Source organism: Triticum urartu, chromosome 2A (genome assembly GCF_056163025.1).
Source record: "Triticum urartu cultivar PI428250 chromosome 2A, HENAU_Tu73, whole genome shotgun sequence".
NCBI classification, from domain to species: Eukaryota; Viridiplantae; Streptophyta; class Magnoliopsida; order Poales; family Poaceae; genus Triticum; species Triticum urartu.
In genome coordinates, this window is record NC_141874.1 from 291692401 (window position 1) to 291708117 (window position 15717).

The 15717-nt window shown below is 49.4% G+C and overlaps 1 long non-coding RNA gene across 1 annotated transcript; it reads left to right on the forward strand.

The window, feature by feature from the left end:
- Nucleotides 1-6008: 6008 nt before the first annotated feature.
- Nucleotides 6009-9988, forward strand: LOC147984862 (uncharacterized). Its single transcript, XR_015615074.1, has 3 exons — nucleotides 6009-7642; nucleotides 7722-8458; nucleotides 8536-9988. It is a non-coding gene; the product is annotated as an uncharacterized LOC147984862 (long non-coding RNA).
- Nucleotides 9989-15717: the final 5729 nt, after the last annotated feature.

Below are 15717 nucleotides of genomic sequence, written 5' to 3' on the forward strand. Positions count from 1 at the left end.
ACCGGACACAGGTGGGTAGCTTCGATTAATTAATTATACATCCAGCACACCCCTTTTTGGTTGAAGAATGTACAAAATGTAATGAAATCCGACAAGTTTATATGAAATCCGACCGTGTATGAATGAATTTATTTCGATTAGTTCGAATTCTTGTATCACTGGCATTGGATGAACATGCAAAACAATACGTACTAGCATTATTCCCAGGGTGATCACCTCGTTTGCAACAGTTTCACACGTACTCCCTCCGGTCCTTTCTAGTATGCATACAAGTTTTGTCTGTAGTTAAAGTATCTCTACTTTGACCAATCTTATAGAAAAAAGTATGCACTTTCACAATGTGCGAAGTAAAAAGGAACAGAAGGAGTACAAAGAGTTGGAGCAGCTTTTTAGTGTTCCTGTACATTGCAATCAAACACACAAGCCTAGCAATTCATAGAGAACATTCAAGACAATCGATGATTATGCATCTCAGCGATTCACATGTCAGAGCCAATATTTACTTCACAACTAAAGAATAAAGAAAAAATGGATCAGCACTGCTGACAGCAAAGGGCATCCCATTTAAAAATATCAAACGCATGTCTTCCTGCCAAAATGAAAGAGAAAAATTTGACAAGGTTTTCCGATTCCAAAATATCAAATGCCTACGATTGTGGAATGGGCAGGGTTTGCCATCAGTTCAGACATTGACATGGCACCTCATGCTAAATAAACCAACTGTTCTTCTTGTGGAGTTCCACCAAAATCAACCAAATTCGCTCAGCACCTCCTTTCTTGTGGTGGAAATGAATGGTTCGATGTATTCATGAACATTTTGTGCAGTTCCCATTGAAACCAAGCAGAGCACCCATGTTTGCACAAATACAAAAAAAGTGATTAGTATAAAGAAAACTGTACTATGAATTGACAGTTTAAACAAGCACCTACATGGTCCATGTAGAGCACACTTTTAGAAAAATGGAACTCACCGGAAAGAATCCTAGAACAACATTGTACTCGCGCATCACAGCAAGAAAATGGAGATTTGTCAGTCCTTCTGAGCTGAAGTTAGTTTGGTCTTGTGGGGGGTAATGTAACCAGCCTTCAACTGCTCCTTCTGATGAGAAGATAGACATGGCTTCTTCATCCTAGCATAATCGGAACTAGTCACTTCATGTACTCCATATTCTTCTTCAGAGGAGGATGATCCTGTTGTGCAAAGACAAGAGGACAACTAAATGCTAGCATCCCTGTTTGCTCAAAAAAAGGAAAGGAAATATTAAAAACAACATAGATGAAGCACTTCTCAAGGAAAATACCACTTTTTGATGACAGTATCTAAACAGTAGCACAACACCAATAGAGATGACAAAGCTCAATCATATGGATGAAATCAGTGGGCGAGTACCAACCTTTGTCAGGAGGCTTATTGTGTAGAGCATACAGATGAAGCATTTCTCCAGAACCATCTGTTGCTATCTACTGTGGTGGCCATGCTTACTATATACTTCTCGATTAGTTTAATGTTTCCAACATCTTCTTGTGCAGTTCCACTAAAATATATGGTATCTTCAAAGAAGATCCCTGTTTGCACAAGTAGAGATAATTGCGTATTACATTAAGAGTGGCATCAAATTAGTGGCAAAACAATTGCTTGTTCCAGCCATAGCAATAAATTAAGATTCAAAACTATATCATTACTTGTGTCACCACAGTTTGAGTGCTTCATTACAGCACCGGGAGTTGATTTTTGTTTTACTTCCGCTCGTTCTTCCCCTTCATCACTTGGTTCAATAACAGACAAGCTTCGCCTTCAATGTAAGATTTGGCATGTTAATTAGGTTGCACAAGTATAGCACTAAACAATGACATTAATTTTCTGATGAAAGTGGCAAAATACAGGCCAACAGTTGTGAAATATCCTTATCTTACCTCAATGGGATATTACGATGCACATACAGATTGGAAGTCTTGTCTCCATTTGTGCAGTTCACTAAAATCAAGCAACATTACCGTAAAAGTAGCACAGCATATGAAAGCACACTGCAGAATCATGTGAAAGAAGGCTAGTACTAACCTCTCATGACACGGAATTCAAACAACTCACAAGAAGATGATCTGAACCAAATTTGCCAACACGGATAGGATGTAAGATCTCCTCTTGTGCAGTTCCACTAAGATCAAGCAATCTAGCAACATTGTCGGTGTGACATTTTGGTTGAACTGCACAAAACACTCTTAAAACAAAAGTGTTTTGTGCAGTGCAACAAAAGGTCACAATGGCAACGAGGTGAAGTAGATAACCCTATTTACACAGAGGTGCAAAGGAAACAACTAGTGGTCAATAACGGTGGATGACACAGAAGCCAACAAAAAGAAGCATCTACCTTATCTAAATGGGAAAGAAAGCAAGATAGTAGCATTTCTCAAACGGTGGCATTGATTAATATTATCAGAGATATTATATTAATAATAAAATTTGTTAAACATGTAATTTTCTTTTAAATGTAGCATTGCATCAATTTTCCAGCAGCATTTTAGAGGGTGTTTGTTTACAGGGACATTTTGGTGGAGGGACTAAACAAACTCCGTGTCAGTCCCATCTAAACCAAACAAGAGGGACTTTTACGGGCTAAAAGTGGGCATTTGGGACTAAAGAAAGAAGACCCTGCCACGCATCACACCTTGTCTCTATTAGTTCATTACTAGGGGTAACATGGTCTTTTAGCATGTCATTTAATAACCTCTACTCCATGTTTAGTCCTTGGAACTAAGCAGGTAGGGACTAGGGAGTTTTTAACCAAATAGGGCCTTAGATTAACAACAACTAAAGAGTTGCAAGGGACAATGGACGCACCAGCACCATGTGCATCTACCGATGTACTGGGGTGATGCACAGTCTGTTGCAACAAAGAACAAACAACCAAGGAGCATATTTGTGTTGGTCCCAGTTTTGTTATCTTTAGACACCTTTCCCTATGTGAGCGCAACAAATCTAGTCCTGCTCAAACTCTACAGCCTTGTCCCCCAAAACAAAACAAAAGATCAGTTCGTTACAGATGTGCGTACTGCTTTTGTCATTGTATTCCCTTTTCGACCAGCGTAGGTGCTGGATAGCTAGTTTGTACTGGTACTTTCCCCCCTTTCTTCCCTCTTTGAACCACATCCTAGATTTATGCTATACAACTTTCCCCAGTACTTTCCCCCATTCATTTCCTCTTTGAACCACGTCTTAGATTCATGCGATACAACTTTCCCCTTCCTTTCCTTTTTGAACCACGTCCTAGATTCATGCTATACAACTTTTACCACTACTTTCCCCCATTCCTTTCCTCTTTGAACCACGTCCTAGATTCATGGTATACAACTTTCCCCACAACTTTACTATTTGATCCAACACCTAGATTCGAGTGCAGAAGCGGAAAAAGCCCATATGCAGCTAGAGAAATGCATGTGGAATAAGTAAATTATACCTTAAGGTTCTTGGGGTGTGGTTCGGTGGGCGACCGGAGGCCGTTCGGCCCACACTATGTACGAAGGCGAATAAGAAGGGGTCGGAGGCCCTCCGGCGCCGCCGCTGGGTGAAAGTGAACAGTTGCGCCGGTAGTGGAATCCCTCCCTCGTCGACGGTGACAGCGTTAAGCCTCCTTCCCTTCCCGGCGAACGGATCATGTCGACTCTTTGACCAGCACTGAGGGGGGAGAGAGAGGCCAACGAAGTCTTATTTAGATCTGGAGAGGGTGAGGGAGTGTGAAGAGAGCAACTACAAGCAGACCAGCAGCGAGGGGAGAGAGAGAGGCCAACGAAGTCTTGTTTAGATCTGGAGAGGGTGAGAGAGTGTGAAGATAGCAACTACATGCGCTGAGGCTCCAACGTGTATATATACTCAAGAGATTGTGAAGAGTGCAAACCCTAGAAAACAAGCGCCGAGGCTGCAGCTGATCGTATAGCTCCGTATCCATCCATTTTGAGCAGTCAAAGAATCCTCCTGGCACGAATTATGCTCAAGTGGAGTTATCGAACCCGAGACCTCAAGTTTGATGAGCGAACAGGCTAACCAGCTACACAACCCTCCCGTTATGTTCAACGAGAGGAAAATAACCTTTTATACAGTCCTCCATTCGTGTGACAAGCATTGTAATGCCCCGAGACCGACGCGCCAGGTGTCTTTTAGTTGTTCGTTGTTGTTCCTTGTCATTTGCTTGCGTGTCGCATCTTGCCATGTCATCATGTGCATTGCATGATCATGTTTTCAAAACTTGCATCCGTCCCGGTCTCCTCGTTCTCTCTGTTGTCAGTTTTGTGCCCAGACGCACTTGCACGTGCTCGCGGGACGTCTGAAATATTATTTTATAGGTGGCCGGAAAATGTTCTCAGAATGGGATGAAAGTTGGCGTGTGGTCTTATTATAGTGTAGATAGACCGCCTGTCATGTTTTATCACATTTGGAGTCCTTTTGATGCCCCAACGGATAACTATAGCGGCATTATAGTCGGTCTAAATGTCAGACGTTTTCGGTCTCCGGAAACGGTTGCCGGATTGCATTCCTCCCCTCTCTTCTCAGTCCAACCACACACTTGACCTTGTTCGTCTAACCCCCTTTGCACAGTGCACCAAACCCCCTCGTGTGTGCGTCCGAAATTTACCCGAACCCGACCTGGGCAGTCGTCACCGTTGGATCTGGATCATCCCCAAACATCCCCAAAATATCATCATTTTATTTATTGGACTCCTTAGCATATTTATTCTCGTCCGTCGGATTTCGATCCGATGATCCCAATCCCTCTCCTTTTATCCACTTGCTATATGTTAGACCACCCCCTAACAAAATCTTTCTAAACCAAGCCCTAGCCTAGCTCCTAGCCCCTACTGCACCGCCACCATCCTCGGATCAAGCACCGAACCAGCATGCCTACCTCGTTTTCCAGATCCACCCAACCACATCCATCCATCCCACCGTCGCTCTAGACCGTCAGATCCGGATCGAAAAGTCCGTAGCCTCCCAGTTCATCCTCCCACCTACCTCATCAACAGAGAGCCCCACGTTCCAGTGCTCGTTCTCCTCGAGCTAGTTCCTGCCTCGTTCCCCTCCGTCCTCGCCCGTCCTTCACGCGTGGCAAGCCGCAGCACCACCGGAGCTCCCTCCGCCGACGAGCACCACCAGCAGATGAGCCCTCGCCGCCTGGTTCTCTCTCTCCCTGCGTCCCTTTTTTCCCCTCTCTGGTTCTCCCCTCGCCTCGTCTCTCTCTTTGCTATCTTCATAGGAGAACACCGGCGCCATGGAAGCCACCGCCGGCCTCCGTGTCGAGCTCCTCCACTGGAGATCCCCGTCACTGCCTCCATTCCCGCACCGTTCCCGCCATGCCCCAGCTGCGCTGCCGTTTCCTCGCCGCCGTCGCACCAAGTCGACCTGACGGATCCGCTGCAAGTTCACCACCGTTGCTTTGCTCCCTGACGAGCAGAGGACGAGGCGCCCGCTCCCGTTGACCGTGACGCTCAGGACCGCGTCGACCTCCCCGGCTCGTCCTTTGCGCGTGTGTTGACCCCGCGCCAAGTCCCCCTACTTCCCTGCTCCAGGTCGAGCATCATGCACCGCTGCCTCCCCTGCTGACTTGAACACCGCCGGATCCGGTGGCTCGTAGCACCGCCGCCGCCGCCAAGTACCTCGCCAGAGAACGACGTCCCGCACCTGGACCCGCTCATCTCCGCCGCTGCTGCTTCTCTGAACCTCGTGCCCGCGCTGCTGTCTGCTTCGTTTTAGTTGAGCAGAGCGCTCTCCCAGGCCGTTGAAGCATCGCCCTCCCGCGTGGGCTGCCGCACTGCCCGCAAGCCATCTAGTGCTCAAGGCCCATCCGTGATCTCCAAGGCCCAGCTCCCTAGAGGCCAACGTGAGCAGCTCCCCCGGGTGCCCCTTTTTTCCTTCCGTTGGGCCTCCTCCAGTTTTAGTTTCGGCCCGTGTCCTGTTTTGTTCCTGACGAACGAATTTGTTAATTATCCAGTGTTTTGCAGTTTTATAGAAAAGTCCCCCTAGATCATGCATTTAATAACTCACAAATGATGCATTGGATTGAAAATATTTATATATGTAAAATGCTTAGTTTTTCTTCTAGTTTCATAATATGTCATTTTCAACCATGTTTAAAATGTTGTTTGTTTAAATTTGCTCCAATGCCATGTTAAAATGCTTTAATTCATAACCTAATAACCATAGCTTCAAATTTAATAAAATTTATATGTAAATGGGGTAGAAAAATGCCTCGTTTAACATGGTGGCTTTACTTTGCATGTTTAACAACTTTAAAATATAGTTTAGGGCAGAACAGTACCAAATCTAAAATATGCACATGAGGATTTTTTGGAATTGTTGTTTGTTATTTCCAGCCTCAATCTTGCCATGTTAATGAACATTTAATATTGTTGGGTACATAAACGAGATCGAACTAAATAACTTGAATGTGGTGTTCTGTCAATATGCAACTCATTGCATATTCAGCTCCACTTAATTTGTAGTTTTGTTTGTGCACTTTGCCATGCCATGCCATGAATCATTAAACCGGACATGCGTCATACTTGGTTGTGCATCATGCCATGTTTATGTGGTGGTTGTTTACTATGTTGCTTGCTTCTTTCCAGGTTGCTTCTCTCGTTAGCTTCGGTTTCGTTCCGGAGTTGTGAGGTTTCGTTCGACTACGTTCGTTTGTTTTCTTCATGGACTTGTTCTTCTTCCTTTCGGGATCTCAGGCAAGATGACCACACCCTCGAAATCACTTCTATCTTTGCTTGCTAGTTGATCACTCTATTGCTCTGCCGCGCTACCTACCACTTGCTATATCATGCCTCCCATATTGCCATGTCAAGCCTCTAACCCACCTTTCCTAGAACTGTTGTTTGGCTATGATACCGCTTTTGCTCGACCCCTCTTATACCGTTGCTAGTTGCAGGTGAAGATGAAGTTTGTTCCATATTGGAACATGGTTATTGTTGGGATATCATTATTATCTCTTATTTAATTAATGCATCTATATACTTGGTATAGGGTGGAAGGCTCGGCCTTATGCCTGGTGTTTTGTTCCACTCTTGCCGCCCTAGTTTCCGTCATACCGGTGTTATGTTCCTTAATTCTGCGTCCCTTACACGGTTTGGTGTTATGGGAACCCCTTGACAGTTCGCTTTGAATAAAACTCCCCCAGAAGGCCCAACCTTGGTTTTACCATTTGCCTCACCACCACCTACTTTTCCATTGGCAGTCGCTCTCCCGAGGGTCATCTTTATTTTAACCCCCCCGGCCAGTGCTTCTCTAAGTGTTGGTCCGAACCGGGCAACCTGTGGGGCCACCTCGGGGCAACTTGAGGGCCGGTTTTACATGTAGCTTGACCTATCCGGTGTTGCCGTGAGAACAAGATATGTGCAGCTCCTATCGGGATTGTCGGCACATCGGGCGGCTTTGCTGGTCTTGTTTTACCATTGTTGAAATGTCTTGTAAGCGGGATTCCAAGACTGAGCGGGTCTTCCCGGGAGACAAGAAAAGGAAGGCCGCCCCGACCGGGGGGGGGGGGGGCGAAGGGTCCAAGAAGGGGAGGACCCTCCTTCTGGACTACTCCACCACCGCCGCCAAAGGCAAAGACGAGTGGCTGCTCAGGGCCAAGCCCCTGGCGAAGTCGTAAGTATTCGGATACCAGAGTAACTCATAGCATACCTTTGTCGCACTGCTTCTCCTAACGCCCAATATGATTATGCAGACCGCCCCAAGCCCGTATCAACGCATCTTCGTCGGGCGGATCCTTGGACTCCTCGGACATGGATAGCGATCCACTTCTGACCGCCACCTCCCCTTGCCCTACGGACAATGCCGAAGTATTGTCTCAAGAGGCACCGGGTCGAGGGGAGACAATTCCGGAGGCGCCTCAAGGCGACCTTCCAGACTCCAGGAGCGGAGGGGGTAAGGCTCCCGAGGGCTCCGAGTTGCCCTCAGCCGAACACCGCGCCGGAACCTCCAGTGGTTCCAGACTCGGGCAGGCGGCCTCCTTCCAAAAGGGGCAAGACGCCTGTGCAGGTGACCTCTGCCCATCCAGGGGCACCAGACAATCTGCTGGGAGTGCTTCGCAGCGCTTCCATCGACGAAGAGCACCGCACTATTATGGGTGCGGTGATCCAGAAGGTTCAGTGTGCCAAGAGCGGACTGACTGAAGCCTGTGCCAGCCTTCTAACAGGCTTTGAGGTAAGTATTTGAAATATAGGAAAAATGTTACCGCATAGACAGTAGCCCCTGATGCTCTGTTCGGTGTTCACAAAGGAAAGCCGAATAGAGGATCAAACAATATCGCAGGAGTCTAATATAAGTATGTCTATATGCGTATGCAGGCTTCGCTGATGGCCTCTGCCGCACAGACTACGGAGGTCGCCGTGCTGAAGCAGGACCTCGAAGGGTCCAAGAAAGTGCTCGGCCTTGCCAAGAGGCAGCTCGAGGAGAACAAAGGTAAGTAGTACCTAGTCTATGGATATATATAAAAAGAATACGATTGCAAAATGACAGGATCATCGTAAATTTGCCAGGGTCCACGACCGAGGTGGCGACCCTGAAGCAAGCGCTATCCAAGGCCGAAAATAAAGCGGCCAAGGAGCGCACTGAGCGGGAAAGGCAGGAGGCATGGGTGGGCGAGGTGCAGCAAGAGCTCCACGCTCTCGTGACGAAGCACGAGGAGTTGGAGCTTGACTTGAAGACGCGAGAGTCCGAGCTTGCCGCGACCCTTGAAAGTGCAAAGAGTGCCAAGGCCGAAGCCCAAAAGGCCCTCCAGGAGATTGATGCGATGAAGAAGATAGCGGCGGGTAAGGCATTCTATATCCAAAGCAAGCATGTGAAAGTAAATTACTTGTTACTTACCCGAATCCGGAGCTCTCCAGGAGCATTCACAGATTTGCCCCGCAGCGTGTCAGATGTCGCATAGTTTTACCAGGCCGAGGAGGGAAGCTCAACGGAGAATCTGTTCTGGTCTCAGTATACTGGGACCGACCACCCGATGCCTCTCAGCGACCAGCTGAAGCAACTGGTCGAGCAGCACAAGGCGGCCGAACAGGCCATGAAGGGCTTTATAGTTCGGATGTGGCATGGCGACGCCCTTCCCAACAGCTACTTCGGCCTGGTGAGGCGGCTTGTGGATGCCTACCCATGGCTAGAAGTCATCAAGCGGTCCGTCTGCATCGAAGGTGCATGCCGGGCTTTCGCCCGTGCGACGGTGCACTGGGCTAAGATGGACGTCGTGAAGCTGGAGAAGGAGGGGCCGCCGCAGGGCAAGGAGCATTGCCACCCCGAGATGTACTATGAGGGTGTCCTGAAGGGTGCCTGTCTCATAGCGGACGAGTGTACGGAAGATGTAATATTTGAGTAAACTTGCTCGTGTAATCCTGTATTATGAAAACTTGTTCATATGCGCTATGCAACGCTTGTTTGAATTTAAAATATTACCTTATATTTAGCTGGTTATCAAATCTGAGAGATGGCTAGTCGTCAGCTTCTGCCCCCACGCCACGAGTGCTGGGGTGTTCGGGATAAACCTGAGCACTCTTGTTCCCATTTTTGGGTCCTTCGAGGGAGGTGCTCAGCACAACGAACAAGGCAATCGGACTATAATGCGTTATCACTCTCACTTAGCCATAGAATTCTATAATTTTAAATTTCGGTGAAGCCCCTACTATTCGGAAGGCCGAATTCGGGGCGCTATACACGCCTTAAGCCGGACAGGGCCGACTCCTCGCTCTAAGCGGCATAAGTCTTTACGGACTTGAAACCTCTCGAACAGCGACCAGTCTCTCGCCTTATCATGACAGTCAGTTTTAGCTTTCTCTACCGAGGTGCTTAGCCCAGCAGAACCGGGGCACAATCCCAGTAGTTCTCCCAGTGCTACCTTAGCCAATATAGCGGAACGTAAGGTACCAAAACATGGGAGCCGGGCAAACCCAACTATTGACCCAAGACATGATTCGGAGCTGATGCATATAATGCTATAAGTTCGGGGTGCCGCACTGTCGAAAGTGTTCGGACTTCTCACGCCATATTATGGGGTATGCTTAAGCCCCTAGCGTATTGGCCGTACCAGTGTATGGGTGCTAGATGTCATGAATGAACATATATAGAAAGGAAGAATGCAATAATAGTCTTAATGCTATGCATTGTTTATTCAAAAAGGTGCGTTAAAGCAGAATGATACAAGTAGTGCGATAAGCAAAAAGTAGGACTGTTTGACATGTCCCTTCCAAGGGCAAGCTGAGGAATAGTATTAAAGCATATAATTCACTCGTTATTGTAATCCACCTGGGAGTTCCGTGGTGTGACGTAGCTTTCTGCATTCCTTGGTTGCTGCATCATGTGTTCGGCAATCATGCTGCCGGACAGGGTTTCTAGAGATTAAATTCCTGAAAGAGAAAAATAACAAAGCGGGAAGCCCCTAGTGCGGTTGAAGCCGCGTCTTGGGGTGTGCCGTAGTCGTGCCCCCCTCCCCACCTGTGCCCATGGTATTTTTAATGCATAATTATCTACGCGTGGCACATACTTCGCCGTTTGGCTGGGACCGGGGTGGGGGCCGCATTGCTATGTGAGCTCGAAACATGCCAGGCGGTCCAGTTGCCGATTACTCCGGGCGTGCTTGAAGGTGTCCGGGTCCTTAATGGTCGAACTAGTGGATTGCCTTAAGAGGCTGCTTTGCGCTTCCCCTGCGAGGGCCGCAGTGTGCTCCTCCGTGCGGAGAGAGCGCTCTGTGTTTCCATTGACTGTTATGACCCCCTGAGGTTCTGGCATCTTGAGATTGAGATATGCATAATGCGGTACCACATTGAATCTCGCGAATGCGGTTCGCCCAAGCAGTGCATGGTAGCCACTGCGGAACGGGGCTATGTCGAAGATTAACTCTTCGCTTTGGAAGTTATCCAGGGATCCACAGACCACTTCCAGTGTGACTGAGCCTATGCAATGAGCCTCTACACCTGGCATGACACCTTTAAAGGTCGTTTTTGTGGGTTTGATCCTTGAGGGGTCTATACCCATTTTGCACACTGTGTCCTGATAAAGCAGGTTCAGGCTGCTGCCGCCATCCATTAGGACTCGAGTGAGGTGAAATCCGTCAATGATTGGGTCTAGGACCAGTGCGGCGAATCCGCCATGACGAATACTAGTGGGGTGGTCCCTGCGATCGAAGGTGATAGGACAGGAGGACCATGGGTTGAACTTTGGGGCGACTGGCTCCAACGCATATACGTCCCTGAGCGCACGCTTCCGCTCCCTCTTGGGGATGTGGGTTGCGTATATCATGTTCACTGTCCGCACTTGTGGGGGGAACCTCTTTTGTCCTCCGGTGTTCGGCTGGCGGGGCTCCTCCTCGTCATCGCTATGTGACCCCTTATCTTTGTTTTCGGCATTTAATTTGCTGGACTGCTTGAACACCCAACAATCCCTGTTGGTGTGGTTGGCTGGCTTGTCAGGGGTGCCGTGTATTTGGCACGAGCGATCGAGTATACGGTCCAAACTGGACGGGCCCGGAGTGCTTCTTTTGAATGGATTTTTCCGCTGACCGGGTTTAGAGCCTTTGAATCCGGCATTAACTGCCGTATCCTTGGTATTGTCGCTGTTAATGCGACGCTTATGTTTGTTGCGACGTGATCTTCCATTGCCATCCTTGGTATCCAAAGTACCATGGTTCTTGGATATGTTATTGCTGCGCGCCAGCCAGCTGTCTTCTCCTGCACAAAAGCTGGTCATGACTGTCGTGAGGGCTGCCGTAGATTTCGGCTTTTCCTGACCAAGGTGCCGGGTGAGCCACTCGTCGCGGATGTTGTGCTTAAAAGCTGCTAGGGCCTCTGCATCCGGACAGTCAACGATTTGATTTTTCTTTGTTAGGAACCGTGTCCAGAATTGCCTGGCCGATTCCTCTGGCTGCTGAATTATGTGGCTCAAGTCAGCGGCATCTGCTGAACGCACGTAAGTGCCCTGGAAGTTGTCGAGGAATGCGGCTTCCAGATCCTCCCAACAGCCAATGGACTCTGCTGGCAAGCTATTGAGACAATGCCGAGCTGGTCCTTTGAGCTTGAGTGGGAGGTATTTAATGGCATGTAGATACATCACCGCGGGCCATGTGGATATGCAGGAGGAAATCCTCGATCCATACCGCAGGATCTGTTGTGCCGTCGTATGATTATATATTTACGGGTTTGAAACGCTCTGGGATTTGATGATCCATTACTTCGTCTGTGAAGCATAGGGGGTGTGCGGCGCCTCTGTACTGGGCTATATCGCGACGCAGCTCAAATGAGTCTTGCCCGCTGTGTTCGGCCCGGCCGGACTTACTTTTACTGTATCCAGCGTGACGATTGTCGTCTCGCATAGTGGCACGCCCTCGTGATCCGTAGACCGATCTTGCATGTTTTGCTTTGTCCTCCAATACGTCTCGTAGGTCTGGCGTATTTCCCCATGCCTTTTTATGGCATCGGGGTGCGGGCTGAGCTTTTGGTTGGAATGCCTCTCTGTCGCGGCCATGAGGTGGCCGATCGGCCGCGTCATACGCCGGGGATGTAGGTTTCGGTGCTTCCTCCTCCAGTCGGGGTAGCAACCTGCACTTTGGGTAAGTCTTGGAGGGGCGTTTGAGTTTATATTCCTTGGCCGCCAGGACTTGAGTCCATCTGTCAGCTAGCAAATCTTGATCAGCTTGAAGTTGCTGCTGTTTTTTCTTAAGGCTATTTGTCGTGGCTATAAGCCGGTGCTTGAAGCGCTCTTGTTCGACGGGATCCTCTGGCAAGACGAATTCGTCATCGTCGAGGCTTGCCTCGTCTTCGGAGGGAGGCATGTAATTATAATCCTCCGCCTCTCCATCCGCCGCTCTCTCAGGAGGGCTGGCTCCTCCATCCTCCTGCTCTAAATCTTGCTAGAGGGGATTGTTGTTGTATTCGGCACTGTCCGGAGTGCTATTATCTTCGGTGCCGGTATCACCACTTTTGCCTTGGCGGGACTTAGAGCGGCGCCGCTGATGCCGGCGCTTGGGTTGCTTCTTGGAGGGGTCATCCTCTGTTGTCTCGTCGCCATTGTCTTCTTTGGGTGTGTCCACCATGTATATATCGTATGATGAGGTGGCTGTCCAGTGCCCTGTGGGCAGTGGTTCCTCTTCGTCTCCCGCATCGTCGTCCATACCGTCGATGTCTTCGGAGTCGAAGTCGAGCATGTCGGTTAAGTCGTCGACAGTGGCTACTAAGTGGGTGGTGGGTGGGCGGCGAATTTCTTCGTCATCCGCATCCCAATCCTGCCGGACATAGTTCGGACAGGATCCTCCTGACAAGGAGAGAGACCTTAATGAGTTCAGTATGTCACCGAACGGAGAGTGCTGAAAAATATCCGTGGAGGTAAACTCCATGATCGGCGCCCAATCGGATTCGACAGGAACGGGCACAGGCGGTTCGGAGTCCGTGGCCGGAGAAGGATCCGGCAATTTGGCAACACGTCTCTCATGAAGGGTAAGGTCGACATTCAGCTCGATCGCCGATGAGGATATAGGCTCCGTGACGGGGTCTATCCACCCGTCCATGGATGGCACAACTGGCTCCGAATTGAGTCTCAGAGAAGCTGCCGGTGCGATCTCCTGAATACGGTCCGACGGTAGAGCTAAATCGTACTCATCGTGACCGCGTGGCGCACAAGGCAGGGGCTCGAATCCGTCGAAGATCAAGTCTCCACGGATATCGGCCGTGTAATTTACGCTTCGAAACCTGACCTGGTGGCCAGGGGCGTAACTTTCGATCTGCTCCAGATGGCCAAGCGAGTTGGCCCGCAGTGCGAAGCTGCCGAACATAAAGATCTGTCTGGGGAGAAAAGTCTCACCCTGGACTGCATCGCTATTGATGATCGTAGGAGCCATCAAGCCTATCGGCGACGACACAGAGGAACTCTCAATGAAAGCACCAATGTCGGTGTCAAAACCGGCGGATCTCGGGTAGGGGGTCCCGAACTGTGCGTCTAAGGCGGATGGTAACAGGAGGCAGGGGACACGATGTTTTACCCAGGTTCGGGCCCTCTTGATGGAGGTAAAACCCTACATCCTGCTTGATTTATTCTTGATGATATGAGCATTACAAGAGTTGATCTACCACGAGATCGGAGAGGCTAAACCCTAGAAGCTAGCCTATGGTATGATTGTATGTTGTCCTACGGACTAAAAGCCCTCCGGTTTATATAGACACCAAAGGGGGCTAGGGTTACACAAGGTCGGTTACAAAGGAGGAGATATACATATCCGTATTACCTAGCTTGCCTTCCATGCCAAGTAGAGTCCTACCCGGACATGAGACGAAGTCTTCAATCTTGTATCTTCATAGTCCAACAGTCCGGCCAAATGATATAGTCCGGCTGTCCAGAGACCCCCTAATCCAGGACTCCCTCAGTTCCGTACTCCAGCAGGCGACCCCCTGTTAAGAGGGGCAAGCCGCCCGTGCCGGTGGCCTCTGTCCATCCAGAGGCACCGGACACCTTGCTGGAAGCGCTTCGCGGCGCTTCCATCGATGAAGAGCACCGCACTATCATGAGTGCGGTGATCGAGAAAGTTCAGTCCGCCAAAAACGGACTGACCGAAGCTTATGCCAGCCTCCTAACAGGCTTTGAGGTAAGCAATGAAAATATAGGAAAAATATTACCGCACATACAGTAGCCCCTGATGCTCTGTTTGGCGTTCGCGAAGAAAGGCCGAATAGAGGATCAAATGATAACTCAAGAGTCTAATCAGAATATGTCTATGTGTATGTGCAGGCTTCATTGCTGGCCGCTGCCGCACATACTGCGGAGGTCTCTGCACTGAAGCAGGACCTGGAGCGGTCTGAGGACGAGCTCGACCTTACCAAGAGGCAGCTCGAGGAGAGCAAAGTTAAGCAATACATTTGTCTATATATTTAAAAAGAAGTTCGGGTGTAAAGTAATAGGATCATCATGAATTTGCCAGGGGCCACGACCGAAGTGGCGACCCTGAAGAAGGCGCTGCCCGAGGCCGAAGACAAAGCTGCCAAGGAGTGCATTGAGTGGGAAAAGCAAGAAGCCCAAGTAGACGAGGTGCAGCAAGAGCTCGAGGCTCTCGCCAAAAAACATGAGTCCTTAGAGCTTGACTCTAAGACGCGAGAGTCCGAGCTTGCGAAGGCGCTTGAAAATGCCCGGAGCGCCAAGGCTCAAGCCCACAAGGCCCTCCAGGAGATTGATGCGGTGAAGAAGATAGCAGCGGGTAGGGCATTCATTATGCAAAGCAAGCATGTGAAGGAAACTTTCCTTTTACTTACCCGAGTTCGGAGCTCTCCAGGAGCGTTCGCAGATCTTCCACGCAGTGTACTGCATGCCGCGGAGTTTTATCGAGCTGATGAGGGGAGCTCGACGGAAAAGTTGTTCTGGTCTCAGTATACTGGGAACGAACACCCAATGCCCTTGAGCGACCAGCTGAAGCAATTGGTCGAGCTTCACAAGACGGCCGAACAGGCCATGAAGGGCCTTATAGTCTGGATGTGGCCTGGCGAGCCCCTGCCCGACAGCTACTTCGGTCTTGTGAGGCGGCTTGTGGATGCCTGCCCACGGTTTGAAGTCATAAAGCGGTCCGTTTGCATCGAGGGTGCGCGCAAGGCTTTTGCTCGGGCGAAGGTGCACTGGGCGAAGCTGGACGCCATGAAGCTGGTGAAGGAGGGGCAGCCGGAGGGCAAGGAGCATCGCTGCCCCGAAATGTATTATGA